Source organism: Spermophilus citellus, assembly GCF_964194105.1.
Source record: "Spermophilus citellus genome assembly, chromosome: 4".
Taxonomy (NCBI): domain Eukaryota; kingdom Metazoa; phylum Chordata; class Mammalia; order Rodentia; family Sciuridae; genus Spermophilus; species Spermophilus citellus.
The window spans coordinates 219647721-219670033 of record NC_138185.1 but is presented as its reverse complement, the minus strand read 5'-3'; positions in this window follow the sequence as shown (position 1 = coordinate 219670033).

Genomic DNA, 22313 nt, shown 5'->3' with positions numbered 1-22313 from the left:
GCTCAGACTGAGCATGAGTTTTAAATCATCACTGAAGTCCGTGCTGGAATTCTCTTGGAGGATGCAATTAGTGCTCAAGCCGGCAAGACTGTGTTTAAGAAGTCAGAGTTCAGACAATTCCGAACTTTAAAATGCTTTTACATGCCGTCATTCAAATGCTTTGGTTGTGTTTTTTTTTAAACGATTAATAAATTGTTTTCAAGGCACCTGTTGCCAATACCTAATTTTCATTGAGCAGTTTTCTCGAGAGCGTGGCCAAGTGTCAATGTATAGTTCCTGCTTGATGTTGCGTATAATTTTTAGGATATTCTGAATGGCATGTGCTAATTATTTAGTACAATAGCTAATTTTATGGCGCTGAAAGACTGTAACAGAAGGGCTGTAATTACTTATAATAGGAATGTCTCGTTTTTTGTTAAAACCAAAGTGTGGGAGGCAAAAAAGAAAATAAAGGATAATTTTACACTATCCTCAGAAGAATGAAATAGTTAATATTTTCAGGACTTTGTTACTAGTAACACTGGAAGACTAACCATATGTCCTAGACTTCCAAGGAAAACATTGTAGCTTAGTGAAATTTACAGCAGTTTCAAAAATACGTGTTTAGACTTTATTTCCCAAAGCAGATGAAAGTCTTTCTAAAATTGTGTGTTGTGCCACCGTCTCCAGCAGAGCACAGTTCTCAGGAAGCCTGGGGAGGGGGGCTCCAGGTTTTCCATACCTCCAAGGCCCACTCGAGGTTGGTGATGTCATGATGCCACTCATATGGGCCCCGAGGGTCACCTGCCATGGCAGAGTGGACATCCCATGGAGCCGGTCCAGGTAGGTTCCATTTGATTCTTAAAACAGGAAGTCACAGAAGTTGAGGGGTACAAAATCCTGTGACAACCACACTAAGATCTTGAAGTCGTCACAGCTTTCACTCAGGACTTCCTCTTCTGGGAACTTGATCCCCCAAATGATCAGAAATGTTGTGATTCATGGACAAAATGAGAGTTCTTATTTCCCTCTTGATAATCATGAAAAAGGGGAGTCACCTAAACACAGGGGATGGTTTATTAAATCATGATACACCTGGCCCAGAGCTATTACCCAGTTACTAAAACGAGAATGAAAACTCCTGGTGATTTAATGAGACTGAATGAAAAAAAAAAAAAATAGACTGCATGCAAAAAAAAAAAAAAAAAAAAAAACACCTATATATGAACACAGCCAAAGGAACCATAATACTTAGAAGATACACATCAGAGTGTTCATAATGATCTCTGGATGGTGAGTTTACAGAACATTTTAATATTTTTTTCTTAAACTTTCCTATATTTTTCCTAATATTCCATAATAAATATGTGTTGTCCCTAATAAGGAAAACAAACATGATTTTAAAATACAAGCATGGAGGGGTTGGGGATATAGCTCAGTTGGTAGAGTGTCTGCTGCACATGCACAAGGTCCTGGGCTCAATCCCCAGCTATATATATAAAAGTGTCAACGGTTTATCTTGTAGTCAAGGCAAAGAGCTGAGCTGAACTCCAGAAGCCCCCCCAGCAGAAGCCCCCCAGGTCCCATCTTGTTCAGAATCATCCTGGGCTGTGGGCTTCCCATTGCGACCCCCTAACACACTCCCCTCTCTGCTCCTTCCCATCCCTGTCCTGACTCCTCAGCTCCCGGCAGGGTGCCTTAGGGGCCACTTCCTCCCTTCCTCCTCTGCCCCCTTTTCTCCCTGCTCAAGTCCCTCGATGACCCGCATCCCACCCTGTGGGCATCCCAGAGGGCAGGGGTCTGCGAGGCCCCCTTAGGAGCCGGGCCCAGCGGGTGGCAGGCGCCTGGAGCTCACTCACTGTGCACCGAGGAGCTGCGGGCTCCTGGCTTCATCAGTCCTCCCGGATCGGGACACGCTCCACAGCAGCTAAGATCACCAGTCGGGTCTGACCCCAGACGGCTTCTAACATGCAGATCATAAAGCAAACACTGAGCTCATACACCACGGGCCTGCAGAGGGACCCCATCCCCAAACAGACGTGCGTGGTCTCCACGGAGGGAGAAGACAGTCTTGGCATTTGTGGCGACGGGGCCTGCTGACTGGTGCAGGCCAAGGGTTCCTGGGATCTAGAGTGGAGTCTCACAGGAGGGCCACCAAGCGGGGAGGGTGAGCAAAGGTGCCAACCTCTGTCACCTCTTTGCTGTGGTCCCCTGAGGAAGCCAACAGCTTCTCTGGACCTGGGTCTCACGATACATAAAGTAGGAGTCGCCTCTTCCCAATCTGACCTGTGCGGCACTCAAGTCACATTTATTGAGCCTCTGCTGGTGACAGAACAGGCAGTGTCCCTCCCTCACAGGGCTCTTCCCCTCCAGAGGAAGAGAGGGACAGTGAACCCACACAGAGCACACAGGCTGACGCAGAGAGTGACAGACGCAACAAATTAAAATAAAGCAGAGCAAAGGGGGAGGGAGAGAGCACAGGATGGGGGCCATCTCAGGATCCAGGGAGGACCCCCTGTGAGGGTGGTGCCAGTCACGTCCTGTACCAGCTGGGAAGTGAGCAGAGGGTACTGGGCAAGCTTGTCCAGGCTGGGGACCCTGAGAGCAGACTGGAGGAAGAGGGAGGGCCCGAGGCCTTGGGAAGCAGCCAAGAGGCCCTGGCAGTGGACAGAGTGAAGGAGGGAAAGAGGAAGGCGTGAGACGGACACACTCCACGGTGGCCCAGGCCCTCAGGGAGGAGGCGGCAGGCATGGAACAAGACAGGATGTACCTCAAAGTTTGTAGAAGAAAAAAAAATAATGATTCAGATCCTCGTTGCCAAAGAAAGAGGAATGGGGGGAGGTGTTTGAGGAGCCCATGCATTTGGACCATCGGTGAGAAAGCAATTTACAAACTGTGAGAACCAAACCGAAAACAGTCGCCAGCCCAGGGCCGGGAGAGGAGAGTCTCACCGAGCACCCAGGGTACCCCGAGTCGCTGCGCTCGGGCACTGACCTGCAGCCCTGGACCAGAGCTCCCTGCCCTGTGAGTGACACAGCGCCCAACCACGACAATGCCGTGTTTACTGGAGAGGAGGTGCAGGCCTAGAAGGGGAAGGCCAAGCAGAGGGCAGAGCCGGGCAGGACCCTTCCTCCCCCACACGCAGGCAGAGGATTGTGGTTTCTCCAGAACCAGGGTGGACACGGTGATTGGCTTAAGGCAGGGCAACCATAACAGGGGCAGTTCTTCCAACACTAAAAACTGCAATTCAAAGGCGACCTTTTTGTGCCCTTCTCCGTGACCGATTTCCTTCCTCTCCTAGTTTAGTGCAGAAAAACAGCCCTGCAGCGGGGGTGGGAATGCCGGCCGAGCCACCGTATCTAGAGAGCATTTTCCCTATCTCTCCCACAAATCACAACTCATTTGTGAGCAAAAATTACTCTGAAAACTTCAATTTTCTCCCTTGTTTATTCCTCTCCGTGTTCTAAGGTTGCGTTACTTGTTGTTAATAAAAACAGCTAAACCATTCGGTGGACGGTTTTATTATCAATTGCTGTTATATGGTGAATAAGCCTTCGGTTATTATGGTATTTAAGAAGCATTTGGTAATGTGCTTCTGAAAAATAGCTCTACAAATAGTTTATTAGTATATTAATTATATGACTTTCGAACCCCCAAAACAAATGTAATGATAATGTGAAATATGGCCGCTCGGTTTGCCAGACACAGGGGGCCTGTGGATGTCTCCCTATCCTATGTGCCAATAATATAAATAAGTTTGTTTTGTTAAACAGGAATCTAAACTAGCAGATTCACTTCCAAATAGCCTTAATATTTATTGTAATGCCAAAGTAATGTCAACATTATTTACAGATTATGAAAAATAATTTAAGGCTTGAGAAACTTGCTGTCGGACTATAACAAGTTTCCTAATCACAGAAATATTTATTGTGGTACAGTCGGCACAGATACCACTGTTTCCAATAATGAGCAAATACGATTAAGTTTTAACCGTTTTAAGTCTTGTCAAAATATTTTTCGGTAGGACTGGAATCTTCCAATGTACCGCGTAACGCTATTGATTATATGATGTGGTTGGTATAACCTCACCTTTTGTATCCGAAATTTTACGGTAAATTGTTAGCTTTCCGGAAGAGCAAATAAATCATTATACTAAATATAGGCTGTCACGTTAGTTCAGTACTTAGCACAACCTTAAAAATTAGGCGTCTTATCTGTGCTTTTTGTGGAACTACTACTTTATTTAGTAACACATTAAAATAAAGCCTTCTTGATTGGCTCAGTAGGAAACAAAGACAGCGAAGCCACATTAAATCATTTTAAAAGTCACATGTTATGCATCAAAATTCTAAGTGAGCTCTGTATAAGTATCTTGGCCTTTGGACTCGGGGTCCCAGCGTGGGGAACTTGCTATAGAACACCCCAGATCTCCTGCTACGGAAGGGGTTGCTTCTTAAGGTTTCCAGGAACGTAAGCACCCAGCCACTTGACCAACCTGCCCTTGCCGACCACACGCAAGGACGTTTAGCTTCCAGAGTGACAGGTCCCTGCGGGGCAGAGCCCAGGACACGGCTTCTCTTCCTCCTTCTTGGGCAGCACCAGAATTATTTTAATTATTTTCTTGTTTGTTTTGCTTCTCGAGCCTCCAGAGTCACATTCCTTAGCATATAGTTTTCATTTGGTTCAATTCTTCTTTAAGACAGGCCAACCTGCTCAATTTTAAAGATGTCTTAATTAGTCTAATCCTGATTGGGCTCTTTCCAAAGCTCCTGTTGGCAGAGTCCGATTTCAATTAGCATTCCGCTGCCACACTGAAGTGCCCCTGCAAACTCGCTTTTTTTTTTTTATGTGCTATTTTGGACGCCGCCTCTCTTCAGCATCCCTCTGCCTCGGAGACCCTCCATCCCCAAATAGTTCAAGGCACCAACACACGAGGGGGTTCTGGCAATTCCCCTTCTCAGAAGCCCTCAAGAAACAGGAGTCTGTGGACCAGCATGGGCCCCGCACGGCTGGGGGCTGTGAAAGAAGACGAGGGGCCCACAGTCCCTCCAAATCAGGCCTCAGGTCCTCTCTTCTACTGATGATGGAGATCAACCAAGGACATTGTTAAGCAGCTAGTGAAGTGGGGTCAAGGGCCTTCAAACGTGGTGACATGCTGAGTCCCACGTTATTCTTATGAGCTAGCTGGGTGCCTGCTGTACAGATGAAGATTTAGAGTGCTCGACTGGCCCAAGACCACACAGTCAATTGGAAGCATTCCCGATTAGACAGTCTTGCACTTGACCATGACAAAGGAGCCAAGTTGAATAGATATACGTGGACATGTATATTCATATATATGTAGACACATATGTGTGAGTACACATACATATGTACCTACATATACACATATAAATATATACATATATGTGTGTGTGCGCATGCGTGTGTGTGTGTGTGTGTGTGTGTGTATGTGGTGGTGATGCTATATTTACTCAGGAAGAACTGAGTTTAAGCACACGTTTTGGATGCTTTGCCCATTCGGGTAAATGCTGAAACTTATGTCCGTTTAGCCGCCATCTATCTCTTTGGCTCTGTGACCCTGGGCAAAAATGTGCCCACTTCTCTAGATCTCTACCAATTCATTAGCGATACAGAGATGGCTAACTGCTTCTCTCACAGGGCTGCTGAGGATGCTGTGGGACGATCCTGTGCATGTCCACAAAGGAACAGCATGGATCTTGTACAAATGCTGCCTGTGGGCCACAGTCTCGCAGCCTCAGTTCTGTGGACAACGCGGGTGGGTCATCTTGGCTTGGGGTGCATCCCTGTGCATGGTAGGATGTTCAGCCACATCCCTGGCCTTTAGTGACCAGTTGTCATTAGCACCTTCTCCAGTTGCAACAACCAAATGTCTTCAGGCATTGTCACGTGTCCTCAGGGTGATGGAGAGCACACTGCCATGACATGACAGGCCAAAGCCACCCTGTCCCAGGTAGTAGTCATAAGCTACATACAGCTGTGAGTACTTGGAATTTGGCTAGCACCGTGCCCTGATATAAGAGTCTGTATGTCTGGGTTAAATATAATATTAAAATTAATTTCATCTATTGCTTTAACTTATTTTTTATGGTGGCTACTAAGAAATCTAAATATCACACATTGTTTGCATTCTACTTCTGAGATCACTCGGCTCTTTCTCCAGCCTGGATCCTCATATCTGCTTGACCACAGGACATCTGCAAAGGCCTAACAACCCACTCTCACAGTAAGCAAGCCCCCACCAAGCTCCTCCGTCCCACCCCATCCAGGAGCTATCTCTATCTGTACATGGGGCTAAAAGTTAACACTTGACATCATTCTCCCCTCGTCCCTCCCACCCTTACTCCCAGCCAAAATCCAGCATTCTTTTTCCCAGTGCATTCCAGTGTGTCTAAATGTGAAAATGGACTCAGAATTTATAGAATAAAACCGGAAACAACTTAAATGCCAATCACAGGGACTGATAAGTAAATTACAGTCCATCTCCACACTGTAACACCATGCAGCTATTAGAATCACAGGTAAGAATACTTAATAGCATGAAAAATTTCTGGGTGCATTCAGGGAAGGAAAAAGATTAGAATTCAGTTCAAAAGCATGATTTTATTTTCATAACAAAAGCACACCTATTGATACACAGATGGATACATGAAAAAAATGAGATCCACTAATAGCAGTTTGTTGATGGCTGGTGAGAACCCAGATGAATTTTTGGTTTAATTTTACAGCTTTGTTTTGTTCCTAAGTTTTCTAAAACAAACAGTACTACTTCTATAATCACAAGGAGCGGGGCACGTTGCCATCTTTGCTGTTATAAAAGATAATCCCTCATCGCCCCGGGGGTGGGATCCAAGGTGCCCTGGTTGTGAAACCATCTTGTAACTACAGGGGCTGATCCCTGTAACCCAGGTGCTGGTATGGTCTACAATGATTTTGTCACCTGGAGCACATGTGTCAATGCCTGGAAATATTTGGTTGTCACGACGGGGAAAGGTGCTTCAGGCATCCAGTGGATAAAGACCAGGAATAAGGCTGAACACCCTACCGAGCACAAGCAAAGATGACCCAGCCCAGGCTGTCCAGAGCTCACATTGAGAGACAGTGGTCCGAGGCCAGTATTTGTGCAAGGGACCACGCTCATGTGGCCACACAGGGAGCAGAACTACTCAGAAGTCACACGTAGAGATCACATCCTCTAAGTGCCCCCAGCTGCAGCTCACTGACACCAAACATCCCAATTAAACTAGAAATCTGATTAGCTATCCAATTATTAACTCACACGAGCTAAGATGCTTTGCTGGAAATAACATGGTCCCCCACCAGCGAGACGGCAAAGGGGAAGTAAACAGAATTCACCTTCTCACGCTAAGAGGTGACGTCGGGTTCCCGCGTGGCGGGGAGGGCAGTGCCATCTGCCAGGCGCGGCTCTGCTGGACCTGTTTTGTGGAGAGTCTACAGTTTTGAACACGGTTTGTCTGGCGCCCTTCACAAGCACTACATTAACTCGAGTTCATTTGAAATTCATCATTTCCAAAGAGATACAAGACACTGGAGGTTTGGTTTCCAGGATTTTAAATGTCAGACTCCCAACATGCGCTTCGGAGACAGCACCTGGAAGGGGGTGTTTTTGAAATTTATCGACAAACAGGAACAGCTCCCTCGGAAGACACGCAGCCAGGACCTTGGTGAGCTGTCCTCTTCAAGAAACAGAACTGTCCAGATTTAAAACAAAGTGTTGGCTTTAGGACTGTGCTCTGGTTGGAATGTGCATGTCCCCTCAGAATCCACCTGTTGAAGCCAAGTCCCCAATGGGATAGAATGGGATAGCACCAAAAGGTGTGACCTTTGAGATCACAGGTCACAGGGCTCTGCCCTTGCAAATGGATGGGCAGTCTTACAGGCCAGGCCTCAGGGAGCATGCATGGAGAAGGCGCCATCTTTAAAGCAGAAAGCAAACCCTCACCAGACACCAAATCTACCTGCAACTTGATCTTGGACTTTCTAGTCTCCAGAACTGTGAGCCATAAATTTCTGCCATTGTGAGTCTAAGATATTTTGTTAAAGCAGTCCAAATGGACTGAGACAGGCTGGCCTCTCCAAATAGTGAGACAGGCAAACATGAAGCAGAAGTGGTCACCAAAGAGGAGATTTCCCTTCCACGCTCCAGGAAAAAACACATTTAGGGTTCCAGCCACCCCAGCTTCCTAACTGTTCTTCAGGTACATCAGACACACTCCCAACTCACAGCTTTTGATCTGGCTCTTTCTTCTAGAATGTTCCTCCATGGATACCTCTTTGGCTCCTGCCCATATCCTTTTTGGTTCTGCTCCCTTCCCAATAAGGTCCTTCCTTATCTGCTGCTTAATGCCACAGGGTCCCTCCCAGCCCCACCTCTATCCCACAGATCAGCAGTCTCCACCCACCCACCCTGACTTGATTTCTTTCTTCCAACACCCCACACCATTCCATATTTATCATATTTGTCATTTTCTGCCTCATTCTCCTTGAAAAATGTGAAGTTCAGGGCTGGGGATGTGGCTCAAGCGGTAGCGCACTCGCCTGGCATGCGTGCGGCCCGGGTTCGATCCTCAGCACCACATACCAACAAAGATGTTGTGTCCGCCGAGAACTAAAAAATAAATATTAAAAATTCTCTCTCTCTCTCTCTCTCTCTCTCTCTCTCTCTCTCTCTCTCTCTCTCTCCTCTCTCCTCTCTCACTCTCTCTTTAAAAAAAAAAAAAAGAAAAATGTGAAGTTCACCAAGGTAGGACTTGTCTCATTCACTGGTGGGCCTGGAACAGTGCCAACAAATGGACAGAACATTTTCTCAGTGCTCAACGTGGCTCTGGAGACCGTAGGAAGGAGAAGGTACAACCAGAATGGACCCAGGAAACTCCAGGGTGCCAGGTGCGGCAGGTGCCAGCTGGAGCCGCTTTCTGTTGCTTGTGACCACAGACTCGGCCCTGGGCTTGAGGACTCCTGGGCTCTGTAGGGGTCCAGGGGCTTGGGGAGGACGAAAAGGCACAGGGAAGGAGTCGTGGATTCTCAGCCAAGACAGACTTGGGAAGCACCCAGGCTCTGGCCGAAGGCCTGAATCTTTCCTCAACTTCCCCACCAAGACCTCATCGGCTAGCGGATCTGAAGACCTCCATCCTCGGCCACTGGAAACTGCTGCCCAGAATGGAAGCACAGAGTCCAGGACAGTCTGACCATCACCACCCTGGAGCTCCATGATGTGGCTCCCTTGACTCAGCCCCCGGCAGCCTCAGGCCTACCCCTAGCTCGAGGATTCACTCACCAGAGCAGAAAGGAGCTGAATGCAGAGAGGCCACTTCCTTTCAGGGAAGTAAACCAGGAGCAAGAAAATGAACTCCGAGCCCGGGGCAGAACCAGGCACCCGAGAGCCAGAAAGCTGGGGCAGGCAGGAACCATGGGACTGCAGGGATGTAATTAAGCTGCCCCGAGCAGGCAGTGTGGGTTTGGGCAGGTGGCTGCAGCCTTCTGAGCATCGTTTCCCTCACTCAACATGGGACTGATCACACAGGTGACCTTGAAACCTGTGTGAGGTTTAAATGAGATAGTACGCCCAGCAAAACCAGCCCAGAGTAAGCACTCCCTGTGACCCGCTACCGCTATTGTCCTCAGGGCAGAGGGTCTACCACAGGGAGCCCAGGACAGAAAGACCAAGTGTAGGAAAAATCAGACAGATATAAAAAAGAACCCATGAAAAGATGCCAAATGAGGTGCTGCTGGGGCAACTAAGTTGTAGGTAGCCACGGACAAGGGGAGGAGTGAAGCACAGAGACAGGAGCAGGCCAGGGGGAAGAAACGGGAGAGGGGGAGGGCAGAGCCCAGAAACAGCAACCCCAAGACATGGGAGGGGGGATGGAGCTGAGAAACAGCAACCCCAAGACATGGAAAGGGGGGATGGAGCTGAGAAACAGCAACCCCAAGACATGGAAGGGGGGGCAGAGTCCAGAAACAGCAACCCCAAGACATGGAAGGGGGGATGGAGCCGAGAAACAGCAACCCCAAGACATGGAAGGGGGTCAGAGCCCAGAAACAGCAACCCGAAGACATGGAAGGGGGGCGGAGCCCAGAAACAGCAACCCCAAGACATGGAAGGGGGCGGAGCCCAGAAACAGCAACCCCAAGACATGGAAAGGGGGGCAGAGCCCAGAAACAGCAACCCCAAGACATGGAAGGGGGGGCAGAGCCCAGAAACAGCAACCCCAAGACATGGAAGGGGGGCGGAGCCCAGAAACAGCAACCCCAAGACATGGAAGGGGGGATGGAGCCGAGAAACAGCAACCCCAAGACATGGAAGGGGGTCAGAGCCCAGAAACAGCAACCCCAAGACATGGAAGGGGGGGCGGAGCCCAGAAACAGCAACCCCAAGACATGGAAGGGGGGCGGAGCCCAGAAACAGCAACCCCAAGACATGGAAGGGGGGCGGAGCCCAGAAACAGCAACCCCAAGACATGGAAGGGGGGGCGGAGCCCAGAAACAGCAACCCCAAGACATGGAAGGGGGGCAGAGCCCAGAAACAGCAACCCCAAGACATGGAAGGGGGGCAGAGCCCAGAAACAGCAACCCCAAGACATGGAAGGGGGGGCGGAGCCCAGAAACAGCAACCCCAAGACATGGAAGGGGGGGGCGGAGCCGAGAAACAGCAACCCCAAGACATGGAAGGGGGGGCAGAGCCCAGAAACAGCAACCCCAAGACATGGAAGGGGGGATGGAGCTGAGAAACAGCAACCCCAAGACATGGAAAGGGGGGCAGAGCCCAGAAACAGCAACCCCAAGACATGGAAGGGGGGATGGAGCCGAGAAACAGCAACCCCAAGACATGGAAGGGGGGGCAGAGCCCAGAAACAGCAACCCCAAGACATGGAAGGGGGGGCAGAGCCCAGAAACAGCAACCCCAAGACATGGAAGGGGGGAGGGCAGAGCCCAGAAACAGCAACCCCAAGACATGGAAGGGGGGATGGAGCCGAGAAACAGCAACCCCAAGACATGGAAGGGGGGGCAGAGCCCAGAAACAGCAACCCCAAGACATGGAAGGGGGGCAGAGCCCAGAAACAGCAACCCCAAGACATGGAAGGGGGGGCGGAGCCCAGAAACAGCAACCCCAAGACATGGAAGGGGGGGGCGGAGCCGAGAAACAGCAACCCCAAGACATGGAAGGGGGGGCAGAGCCCAGAAACAGCAACCCCAAGACATGGAAGGGGGGATGGAGCTGAGAAACAGCAACCCCAAGACATGGAAAGGGGGGCAGAGCCCAGAAACAGCAACCCCAAGACATGGAAGGGGGGATGGAGCCGAGAAACAGCAACCCCAAGACATGGAAGGGGGGGCAGAGCCCAGAAACAGCAACCCCAAGACATGGAAGGGGGGAGGGAGCCCAGAAACAGCAACCCCAAACATGGAAGGGGGGGCGGAGCCCAGAAACAGCAACCCCAAGACATGGAAGGGGGGCGGAGCCCAAAAACAGCAACCCCAAGACATGGAAGGGGGGGCAGAGCCCAGAAACAGCAACCCCAAGACATGGAAGGGGGGACGGAGCCCAGAAACAGCAACCCTAAGACATGGAAGGGGGGACGGAGCCCAGAAACAGCAACCCCAAGACATGGAAGGGGGGAGGGCGGAGCCCAGAAACAGCAACCCCAAGACATGGAAGGGGGGAGGGCAGAGCCCAAAAACAGCAACCCCAAGACATGGAAGGGGGGGCAGAGCCCAGAAACAGCAACCCCAAGACATGGAAGGGGGGGCAGAGCCCAGAAACAGCAACCCCAAGACATGGAAGGGGGGCGGAGCCCAGAAACAGCAACCCTAAGACATGGAAGGGGGGACGGAGCCCAGAAACAGCAACCCCAAGACATGGAAGGGGGGAGGGCGGAGCCCAGAAACAGCAACCCCAAGACATGGAAGGGGGGAGGGCAGAGCCCAAAAACAGCAACCCCAAGACATGGAAGGGGGGGCAGAGCCCAGAAACAGCAACCCCAAGACATGGAAGGGGGGACGGAGCCCAGAAACAACAACCCCAAGACATGGAAAGGGGGGAGGGCAGAGCCCAGAAACAGAACCCCAAGACATGGAAAGGGGGAAGGGCAGAGCCCAGAAACAGCAACCCCAAGATATGGAAAGGGGGGAGGGCAGAGTCCAGAAACAGCAACCCCAAGACATGGAAAGGGGGGGGGGGCGGAGCCCAGAATCAGCAACCCCAAGATCCTTGGCCTCCCTTGTTCCAAAAGCATGTGAGCCTGTTATGTCACAGCAGTGGGCTCTTCTGAAAGGAGAGGTGCATGGTGGGAGGAAGCTCATGTCAGGTCCTTGTCACAACAAACGCCACCTGGCAATGAGCACATGCACAGTAAATGTCACTGGAAGAATTATGAATGGTATCAGTACATACATGTATATGTGGGTGTGTGCATGAATGCATATGCATACAGATATACGAGTAGCCACACATTATATATGGTTAACTAGTATACGTAAGATTTTGTAACATATATGCGTCATATATATTATATAAATATACTGTTTTCTACATATATACTGCTCACATATACAACTTTGAAAGAATTCGAAAGCAGTTTTTAAGAAACATATATGCATAGAACAAGATAAGCAAATGAAAATGGATAGTATAAAGACCCCACTGTTAGGAAAAGTCAAGATACCAGAAACTTCCTTTTTCAGCAATTGCATATTTCTGAGCATCCCGCTGGCCAAGGTGATACAAGAAACCTGCTGTATTGCTAATTCCTATTGCTCCACCAATAAGCCCACCAGTTAACTTGGAAGAACAGAAGTTATCTTGAAACTATCTAAGGGCACAAAGAACTCAGCTCTTCCTTTGAGGGACATTAGTGGGAAACCTTGGGCAATGTCATTGTATATCAATCTTCCATCAAAGTCAAGGGTATGACCTGAAATGGAAATTCAGTATAGATGTTCCCCAGCCCCTAACCTTGCATGGTGGTACCAGAGGCTGGGAGAGTAGGTGGAAAGGAGAGGGTAGTGAGAGGGTGACCAGGGGGTACTAAGCCACAGGCTGCGAGAAGTCCTGGGGTGCTGCTGCACAGTTGGATGACCACAGACAACAGTGATGCACTATGTGTTTCCAAAAAAGTTAGAGGAAAGGATTTTGAATACTTTCACCATCAGGAAATGATAAGTATTTGAGGAGATAGCTATGTGTAAACTGATTAAAACAGTGTCCGACATATACATGTATCGAAACGGCACACAGTAGGGACCTCACTAACATGTGTTTTTATGTATCAGTTAAAAGTAAACTTAAGCCACAAAAGGGAAATCATGAATTGGATGCATTTCTTTGCTTCAGCTCACCAGGGAGCCCCTGGTTGCAGGTCAGTGCTCTGTTGAATGTAGCACCCTTCATGGGGGAGTGGCAAGGAGAACCCCACCCGACTCACCTTGCCAGGAGTCAACTTCTAGTCACTGGAGTCTGCAGAACTCACAGGGCACACGGGCAGTCCAGCATACGGCACCACATAAAAATGCCACCCGAGAAGACCAGGCACTGACCTACTGCAGTGCAGACCCAGCCAATAAACCACCCATCAAAACCCCCTTATCTCCGATGAGGGGAGAGTGGCAGCTGGGTGCTGAGTGAGTGCTGGGGGGACACAGTGTAAGGGACCCAAGGTGACCACCAAGAACAGGCAGAGCCCTCCAGGCTTCCAGAAGCAGCAGGGTCCTCCCAGAGGCCATCCCACCTGCAAGTCACCAACAGCGTCTCTAGAGGATAAAAATACCACTTTGTGCAGCATAATTAAAAGAAAGGGGGACCCCCCCCAATCCGAAGCTAGGCAGCATAAGTAATGACAAGGAGTGTCTCTCAGGCCCCAATGACAAGCGGGGAAGTTTCCCAACAAAGGAGGAACACAATGGCGAGCTCTTCCGTGAATAGGGACCACGTCTGTCTAACTTGGCGCCGCCCGCCAGACTGCCAAGTACCTGTGGGCGCTTAATAAATGCCTTTGAAGGGTGATGAATGCCGTCATTATTACATCTGCCATTACAGTTTTTAGTGAATGAACCCTTCTTATCAATCTTTTTAACCACGATTTCAATAGTATTAATTCAGCCACCCCCAATACCAAGAGCTTTTCTAAATTCTAGTCCTCAAACCTTGTCAAAAAACAATGCATTTGATTTTTGCAATGTCACATGCTGGAATCAAAGAAAATTTAACTTGCATGCCATCTTCTCAAAGGGTTGAGGCGTAAGTGGCTCATAAAGAACAGAAAAGAATTATTTTCCAGTTTGGGGTCTGTAGCAAATACTTTAAATGTTCATGGGATGTTGATGATTTCTTTCAAAATGCTACTTGATATTAGCAATATATGACTTTTGAAAACAAAGAGCCATTGTTTCTGGAAGTAAACGCTTAAAAAGTAAATACTTGGATATTGCTTGTGAATTACAATGGTCCCAATTTTATTTCAATACTGCTTAAATCAAGGTGGACCAAAACCTAAAAATACTCAGATGTCTTTGTAGATATAAAATAGGGAGTCAAGTTATGCCTTCAGGCTTCAAGCTCAGGCTTAGGTCTCTGTCGGACCCAATAATTTCTTTCTCCTCCCAAACCAGAAAATCTGTTCATTTCTAGCTCTTGGTTGACAGAATGTAAAAACTCCAATCTCCCTCTCACCCTCCATACTTCCTTCTCCTCACTCTCTGAATTCCCCAGAAAAGCAGTCTGTCTATGGAGGAGGTTCAAACTGTCCGCCAGGCAGCTGGATGGTGGGGGAAGGCATCCTAAGTCTGGTCAAAGGCGTGAAGACAGAGCCTGATGTCCACTCAGGGAAGAGCAAGTCACCCAGCTGGTCTCCAACAAGAAATGGGGCCAAAGGTGGGATCTGTTCGGATGGTGAAGCAGACTCCATCCTGCACCAGAACTCTGGACTTGACGTGGTATGAATGCACACGCCGTATGGCTCAGGACAGGTGCTTTGATTGGCACACACTACACACTGAGTGGCTCACGGTGGGCGCGCACTCTTCCAGGCACTAAGGAGTCACAAAATGCCTTTAGGGCACATGGTGACACAAATGGGGCAGATCCAGGCATCATGCAGCCTGAAGCTTCAGGTAGTCTAGGACGACTCTTTAAGAAAATGAATTCTGAAACCTGTGACCTGTGAACAGACGGAAGGTCCTTGCAAGCACAGGACCCTTCAACTTAAGCTTCATCGGTGACTACAGTCTCTGGGCACAGTGGATTCTGCACGGAGATACGAGTGGCCAGTGGGGCAGGAGTAGCAGGATGACAGAGGTCACTGTCTCCTGGCACAGGTGCCTCTATCACCATAGTGTGGCTTACATGTGCGCCACTCCAGCCATGTGCTGGACATCCAAGCCCTTCCTGGTCCACAGCAGAAGCCTGCACAATGACTTGAAGGAAACGCTGCCCCGAAGCTAGGCAACTATCCATGACCCTCGACACCCGGTAGCTCCATTAACTAACTCTGCCTCTTGCTCTTTCTGAAAACACTAAATATGTTTCACATGCTAAGTGTTAGAAATGGCAACCACTGTGTGTCCAGGAAATGGGGCTACAAAGGGCCCTCTCCTGCATTTGAGAAGCTCCTGGCCTATAAGGAAAGACAAGCAATGTCAAAGTCGCACTGAGTATTTCCTGAGTGTCTGCGGTGAGCTAAAGTGATCGGAGCAACGCATCACATTCAATGCGAACGTTGCAGAAGCAGGCGACATCGTAGCCCCTGTTACACAAATGAGGTCACACAGCTAGTGAGTGAGGGGGTCAGAAGGTGAACCCAGAAGCCTGATGCAGAGCCCATGCTTGCAGTCAGCCAGCATTGAACAGGAGCATAAAAACTGGTTTGCAGCAGAGGGCATTAAATTCTAGGACCGAGACAGGAACAAGGGGCACACACAAGGAAGTGGCCGACTCCTCTGTGGCCAGGGAAGGTTGCAAGGAGGAAGGAAGACGTGAAACGAGCCTTAAAGAACCAGCAGGAGTTTGCCAGAGGAAGAGGAAAGAGCGTTCTAGATGGAGGGAACAGCAAGGCAAAAAGAGAATTCTGGAAACCCACAGGGTGCAGCTGATACTGCAGCAGTCCCCTGGACATGCCTTCCCATGACCCTCAAAGCTGTAATGAACAACTCTAACAGGTAACAGCGAGACTCCGACAGGGAGCTGGGGGAAGCTCCCTTTGCATATAATTCTTCAGGAGTCCAAATGAGGCTAACGAAAGAGAAATTAAACACAATACTGTGTCATGGCACTTTGACATAAGTGTCAACTTAGAATTTCAAATAAAATTAGAAGATTCTTCTAATAATTATATAGGATGGCAAATAAGGTCCAGGGCAGGCCCATGTGGCAAAAAGTGACTAATCGTATTTTGCAAAAAGGCGACCGGGGCCGACCCTTCTCTGGATAATATTGCAGGGAAGTCAGAAAGGAAGCAGGGTTACCAGCAGTTAATGTTAAATAGCAATCCATCCACCAGCACCCCACCCCCGCCCCGCTCCTCCATATTCATGGGAAGCTACCATCCATCCATATTCATTATGTCCGAAGAGTTTGAAAGTAGCAAATGCAAGCTTGGGAGATTTCAGCTCTGATAAAAGTGCTTCTGGTGACAAACGCCATAGGCTTCCCCACCAATCTTGAAATTAAAGTCAACTAAGGAAGATAGCAGGTGGTGGGGCCAGAAGAAGCCTAGCCTGTCCCAAGACAGGGCAGTGTGCCTTCATTCACGGGGCACTGGCTGCATGCTGGTCTCTGCACACAAGAGATTTCAGGTACGGGCTTGGGTTGGAATTCCCGTTCTTTCGCTTAGTGTCAAAGCCATGCCACAGTTCTCTGCCTCCGTTTCTCCTATAACAATGATCAAAACAATGCAGCCTACCTCAGAGGAGATCATCCATGAAGCCACACCTTGGCTCCATGCTCTGAGCAACAGAATGCTCCGCTTGGGAATCTCTGCTAGGATTCTCATGATCCAGGTGCCACCGGCTGCATTTTATAGCGGAAGAAAGAGGCAGCATCTCTATCCTTTGGACGCTTTGGGGAGCTGAGATACCAATACAGTCTACTTTGTTCCACTCAGGGACTCAGTCAAGGTTCAAAGTTCTGAGGCTGATTTGCAGAAAGTTCTGCAAAGAACAGAACAGAGTCAGGACTCTTCCAGGAACCTGGTTTCTGCCTTTCCTGTTTAATCTGATTTAGGCTAATTAGTCATAGCCCCACACTCTCTGTGCTGTTATCTTTAGAAGAGTCTCTCTGTTTATCACCCAAATTAGGGTGATTTCAAGTTTCAAAGTGGTTACAAATACATGACCATCTACATCCTGCCTAAGACCCTGAGCAGAGGCAGTGTGGCATTATTGATCTGGGTTGGATTTTTTTTTTCAATTTCATAAACAGAAAACCAAGACAATGAAATTTAAGGAATTTGCCTAAAAAGTCAAGCTGCAGTAGGAAAATATCAATCCAGGATTTTTGACTCCAGGGAGAGAGTGAGATTTTAACTACACACTTGGATGTGGTGGAGGTGTGCATTGGGGACACAGGACTCTGACTTCTCTCCAAATGGTGTTTTCCAGAGTGAGGTACGCCAGGGCAGAAGCTCGCCCCCATCCCCACCCAAACCCAGATCTAGACAAAGGAGCAAGACCTCAATTAACTTTACCCAAAATGAAATCCACCCCAGTGCAGAGCAGGTGGAAGGGTAGGAAGCCAAAAGAGTGGATTGCCCTGGAGATAAGCAGAGGCAGGGCCCCGCAGATCTTGATCTGCAGACCTGGCTCCCGGGTCGCCTCCCCCAGGCCTGGCGCGCCCCTGCAGAGGGACCAGACCACCAAGTCCCTATACACGTCCCGACGCCGGCGCCCGCCTGCAATGGCCTGAGATTCGGGGACGATTAAGGGCGCATAAGGCAGAAGGGCAGATTCAGAAAGGAAACTCGAGAAGAACGAAAAAAAAAATTTTGAATTTAGCTAAAAGAAGCCAAACACCGACTCCAGAGCCCCGGGACTCTGCTGCGTCCCCGCCAGGCGTGCGGCTCTGAAGTTCAGGAACGGCCTGCGGCTGCCGGTGCGAACCCCGCCCCGCACAGGCCCGCGCCCGCGCCCGCGCCCACCTCCTGCGGCTCCGAGTCTGGAGAAGGGATCTGTTAGGGAGAAAAAAAAACAAACCTTGACAAATTAGGCTGTTTTTAAGAGAGGGGAAAAAATAGTTGGGAATGTTAGGACGTCATGGGCAGATTTCGGAATGTGTGCGGCGCTTCCTGGGCAGATGGCCCCGGCGTGTGGGTTAGGAGCTCTCGGCGCTGGCCGCCCCCCGCGCTGACCCTCGGATGTCACCCCCCAACTGGCTGCATTTGCCAACCAGGCTGGGGAGCGGGGACTCCCGCCAGTCGAGGGGACCAGGCTCCTTGGGGGATGGTGGCCAGGGCCAGAACCTCCCAAAGGATCCAGACAGCCTGTGCGAAGCTCTTCCCGGATGCTGCGCTTTCGGCCCGGGGAGGGCGCGCCACCTGGCCCGGAGGAGGATCCATTCTGACGCTATAGGGTTGACCCGGGTGACCCGCCCTCTGCCCGGCCAGGTCTGGCCCTCCTTGGCTTTTTAAATCTTTCTTGAAACTGTCGTAGTTAAGTTCTTCCCAGCCACCAGGTGAATGAAAAATCCGGAGTGGTACCCTCTGGCCCAACCGACCTTTTGGGCCCGCCCCGCCTGGCGGCCAGGGAAGCGCTGCAGCCCCCAGTCCTCCTGCAGCTCTCTGGGCTTCCTTGCGCCTGGCCTTCCGCTGTGAAAAGGCCAGGAGTTTCCTCAGCGTCGCAGCAACAGGTGGCTCGGCGCCGTCGCCGCCACCTCACCCTCGCCTAGGTGGTCTCCTCCTGTGGCTTGCCTGCCCCAGACTGGGCCGGGAGGGCTTCCTGAGCATTTTGTTCAGAAAGAGAAGGAGTCAGGTTCCCAAAGTAGCAAAAAAATTCCAGTTTGATTTACAGATACGTTCATAAAATTTTAAGAGCTTAAATTTTTTAAAGCTCTTGCTTTTTTTTAAAAATGAGAGAATGCCAAACAGGTAAATCAAGCAACAAAATAACCTTCTTACACAAATAGTGCAATGAAATTGTGCAGGCAGAGTAAGGAGTAGATGACCATGGGGTATTTCCAGCACATGAGCCTGTACTATGTGATGGGCATCTTTTAATCCTAGTAGTGGCAGGATATCCCCATTTGTGTGAGATGGCTAGGAAGCCTTCCTGATCTCCCAGCGTCCCTCTTCAGGCCCTGGGAAAGACATCAGAGGCCAGAATTCAGCCCCAACCTTTACAATAGAGTAAGTCAAGGCTGGTGAGATGGTGACCACACCAGAGCTTGACCCAGGTCCCAGACAGCCTTGCTACCATTAGCAGTACCTAAGGCTCAGTGCCCACTAGAGACAGACCCGTCCTCATTCCCATACTACAGATGAAAGCACAGAGGCTAAGGAAAAGAAGGAGTGACCACACAGAGCACCCGGGCTGGGCAACAGCAGAACTAGGACACCACAGATCATGTGCCAATCTTCTGCAGGTCTGAGAAACCTAGTCATGCCAGTCGGGTGGCATTCTGGTGTACTGGGCTTCTGCCAGAGAGCAGAACCCACTTCTACCCCAGTGGAATTTAGAAGCCATTTTCCAGACCTTTGATTAAATGTCAAAGATTTTATTATGATCAGAGCCATTGTTACTGCTAGCTTGTCTCCCTAAATGAAGTGCTTCCAAAGAAGCTCTCCTCGAAGAGGCGCCCTGGACTAGGAGGCTGAGAAGGCAGCTGTGTGGGTCCTGGTGGCCAAAGGAAGACACAGCCCTGGGTCCCGCAGGGTCTGTTGTGTAAAGAGGTGCAAGTTCCCAGCCTTCTACAAGTTCCCACCTCTTCATTTTCCTGGAGCCCAGCTTAAAATGCTTCTAAAATCTTGGCTTGCCATTATCCAATAGCTGTTAGTTAAGCTTCGAAAACTTTACATTATATTTACAGTACACTGGGTGAATTGCAATATAAATTAGAACCTGGGGCATCGGAGTTTTCAATAAATGGAGCAAAAACCTAGGAAGACTCTTCTCTTCCACAAAAGACTCACTGGTATTTCTCATTCTGATACTTCTTCCCGAGGGGAGAAATGGACTTAGAAAAAGCAAATTTTGCTTCTTAAAAGCAAATGTCATACCTACGATTTTTCCGTTTTCTGCTTGCATAGCAGTCTGAATTGAATAACTCGGCACAGACAATGGAGTGAGGAAGAAATAGGGAGAACCTCACAGCAGTTTGTGACAACCGCATTCCTTTGCCACGGAGACCTAAATTACAGGGCAGAGCTGATCCTTCCCACGGTTAAAAACAACTAGGAAACAAACTTACCATATGGCTCACCTTGGGTCCCAAAACAGATGCCAGGTAAATCTCATATTTGCTTTAGATTCTTTATAGAAAAACCTGTGCTACATTCGGGAAACTGAAAATAGGTTTTTGAAAAGGGGCATAAACCAAACCCCGCACAAAGAGAAACATCTGACCTCTCGCCTAAAGGACGCTCTTAAAATACATTCTTCAGAACGTTACTACTCAGTCTTCAAGAGGAAATGTGTGGCTCGCTTTCTTCTGTAATTTCTACATTTGGTAGAAAAGGGCCTAGAAGGGCTGAAACCTGACCCTGAAAATTGTTGTAAAATTAAGCGGATATGGAAGCTTTTGTGAGCAGAAGGAGGGGACCGTGTGTTCCATCAGATAAACTTGTTTTTAAAAAGAATTCCTGCCAAGTAGATCATTTGTCGCAGTTCGATTCTTAAAAATTTAAGAGAATAAAGAGCAATCTTAAATCTGACTTCTTAAAATATTTGATAATTTGTTTTGAAATTGGGGATATGTCATCCGACTCCCAGAACAGATACAAAAGTGATATCAATCTGAATCAGACTGGCAGGCCATGTCCTGTTATCAAAGCTATAAGTGAAGATAAAATAGAGAAGAAAACAAAGACAAAAGAAATTCAGGGGGAGTGTCTCCTGACCATATCTGGTTTCAGTCTGCATCAATACAGTAACTTTTCCAGAAAAGCTCATGGAGATGGCTGCTCATGCAATGGCTGTGTAATCTGCCCCCAAAATAGCTGCTTTGCATTATTTCCGAATCTTAAGGGGGGAAAAAAAAACACAACTCTTCTTTCTAAGAACTCTAAGTGTTAAAATGATGAAGAGCTATAGAAGATGACAGGTAGCCATACAGGAGCTAGACACTTTAAAGTCCATTTTCCTGTCCCCTCTGCTCCAAAAAACATTAAGTTAATGGAAATGCAGATGACAAACCCTGGGCCATGTATTGAGCTTCTTGAACAGGAGGAAAAGAAAAGCAATCACGTTCTTGCTCTTTCCTTCTTTTGTTTTCTGTTCTTTTTCTTTTCTTTTCTTTTCTTTTCTTTTCTTTTTTTTTTCTTTTTTTCTTTTTTTTTTTTTTTGTAGGGGGATCCCAGGGATTAAACTCAGGGGCACTAGGCCACTGAGCTGCTAGGCTCCTCACTGTTGCTGAGACTGGCTTGGAACTCGCGATCCTCCTGCCTCAGCCTTCTGAGCCATGGATTACAGGTGGGCACCCTGGCTCCTGGCTTGTTTTTATTTTTCTTTCTTTTTCTCCTTATCATTGGAAGACATCTTGTTGACGTGAGGGATGGCACGGAGAAGTGGCCGAAAGCAAGGTTTGCAGTCAGAGACTTGGGGCTTCACAGGTTCTGGGTCCCAACTGGGGACCTGCTTGGTCTGCTTGCTGAGCTCACTCATTTCCTTATGCAGATGTGGATGTGGTCATGGGGTGGAGGGAGTCAAGAAAAGGTCCAGGAGCAGAGCGCGGTGTAGACAGAGATCTAAGCATGGGGACAATGTGTGGGGACTCTCATTTACCCTCAGCCACTTATTGAAGGATTAACAGTAGAGCTTGACCCATCTCTAAGTATAATTTCTAATGATCACAACATGAACAGCACTCATCAGGGACTTCCCCTGGGCCAACCCATAAATGACAAATGGCCTCACGCCCTTAATCACTCATCATATCCACACTAGAGGAGTGAACGGGGTCCTTCCACCTGGACGATAAGGAAACTGAGTCACAGAGATCTGTGAGGGGCAGGTTCCAAGTCCCCCAGCTCGCTCCTCATGGCTTCCAAGCACACAGTGATAGGGCACCTGACGTGTCTCTCTAGACAGGAAGCAATGTGAGGCCTTCAGCTTCTAGACTGCACATTGTGCTGTTTCCCTGTGAGAGGCAA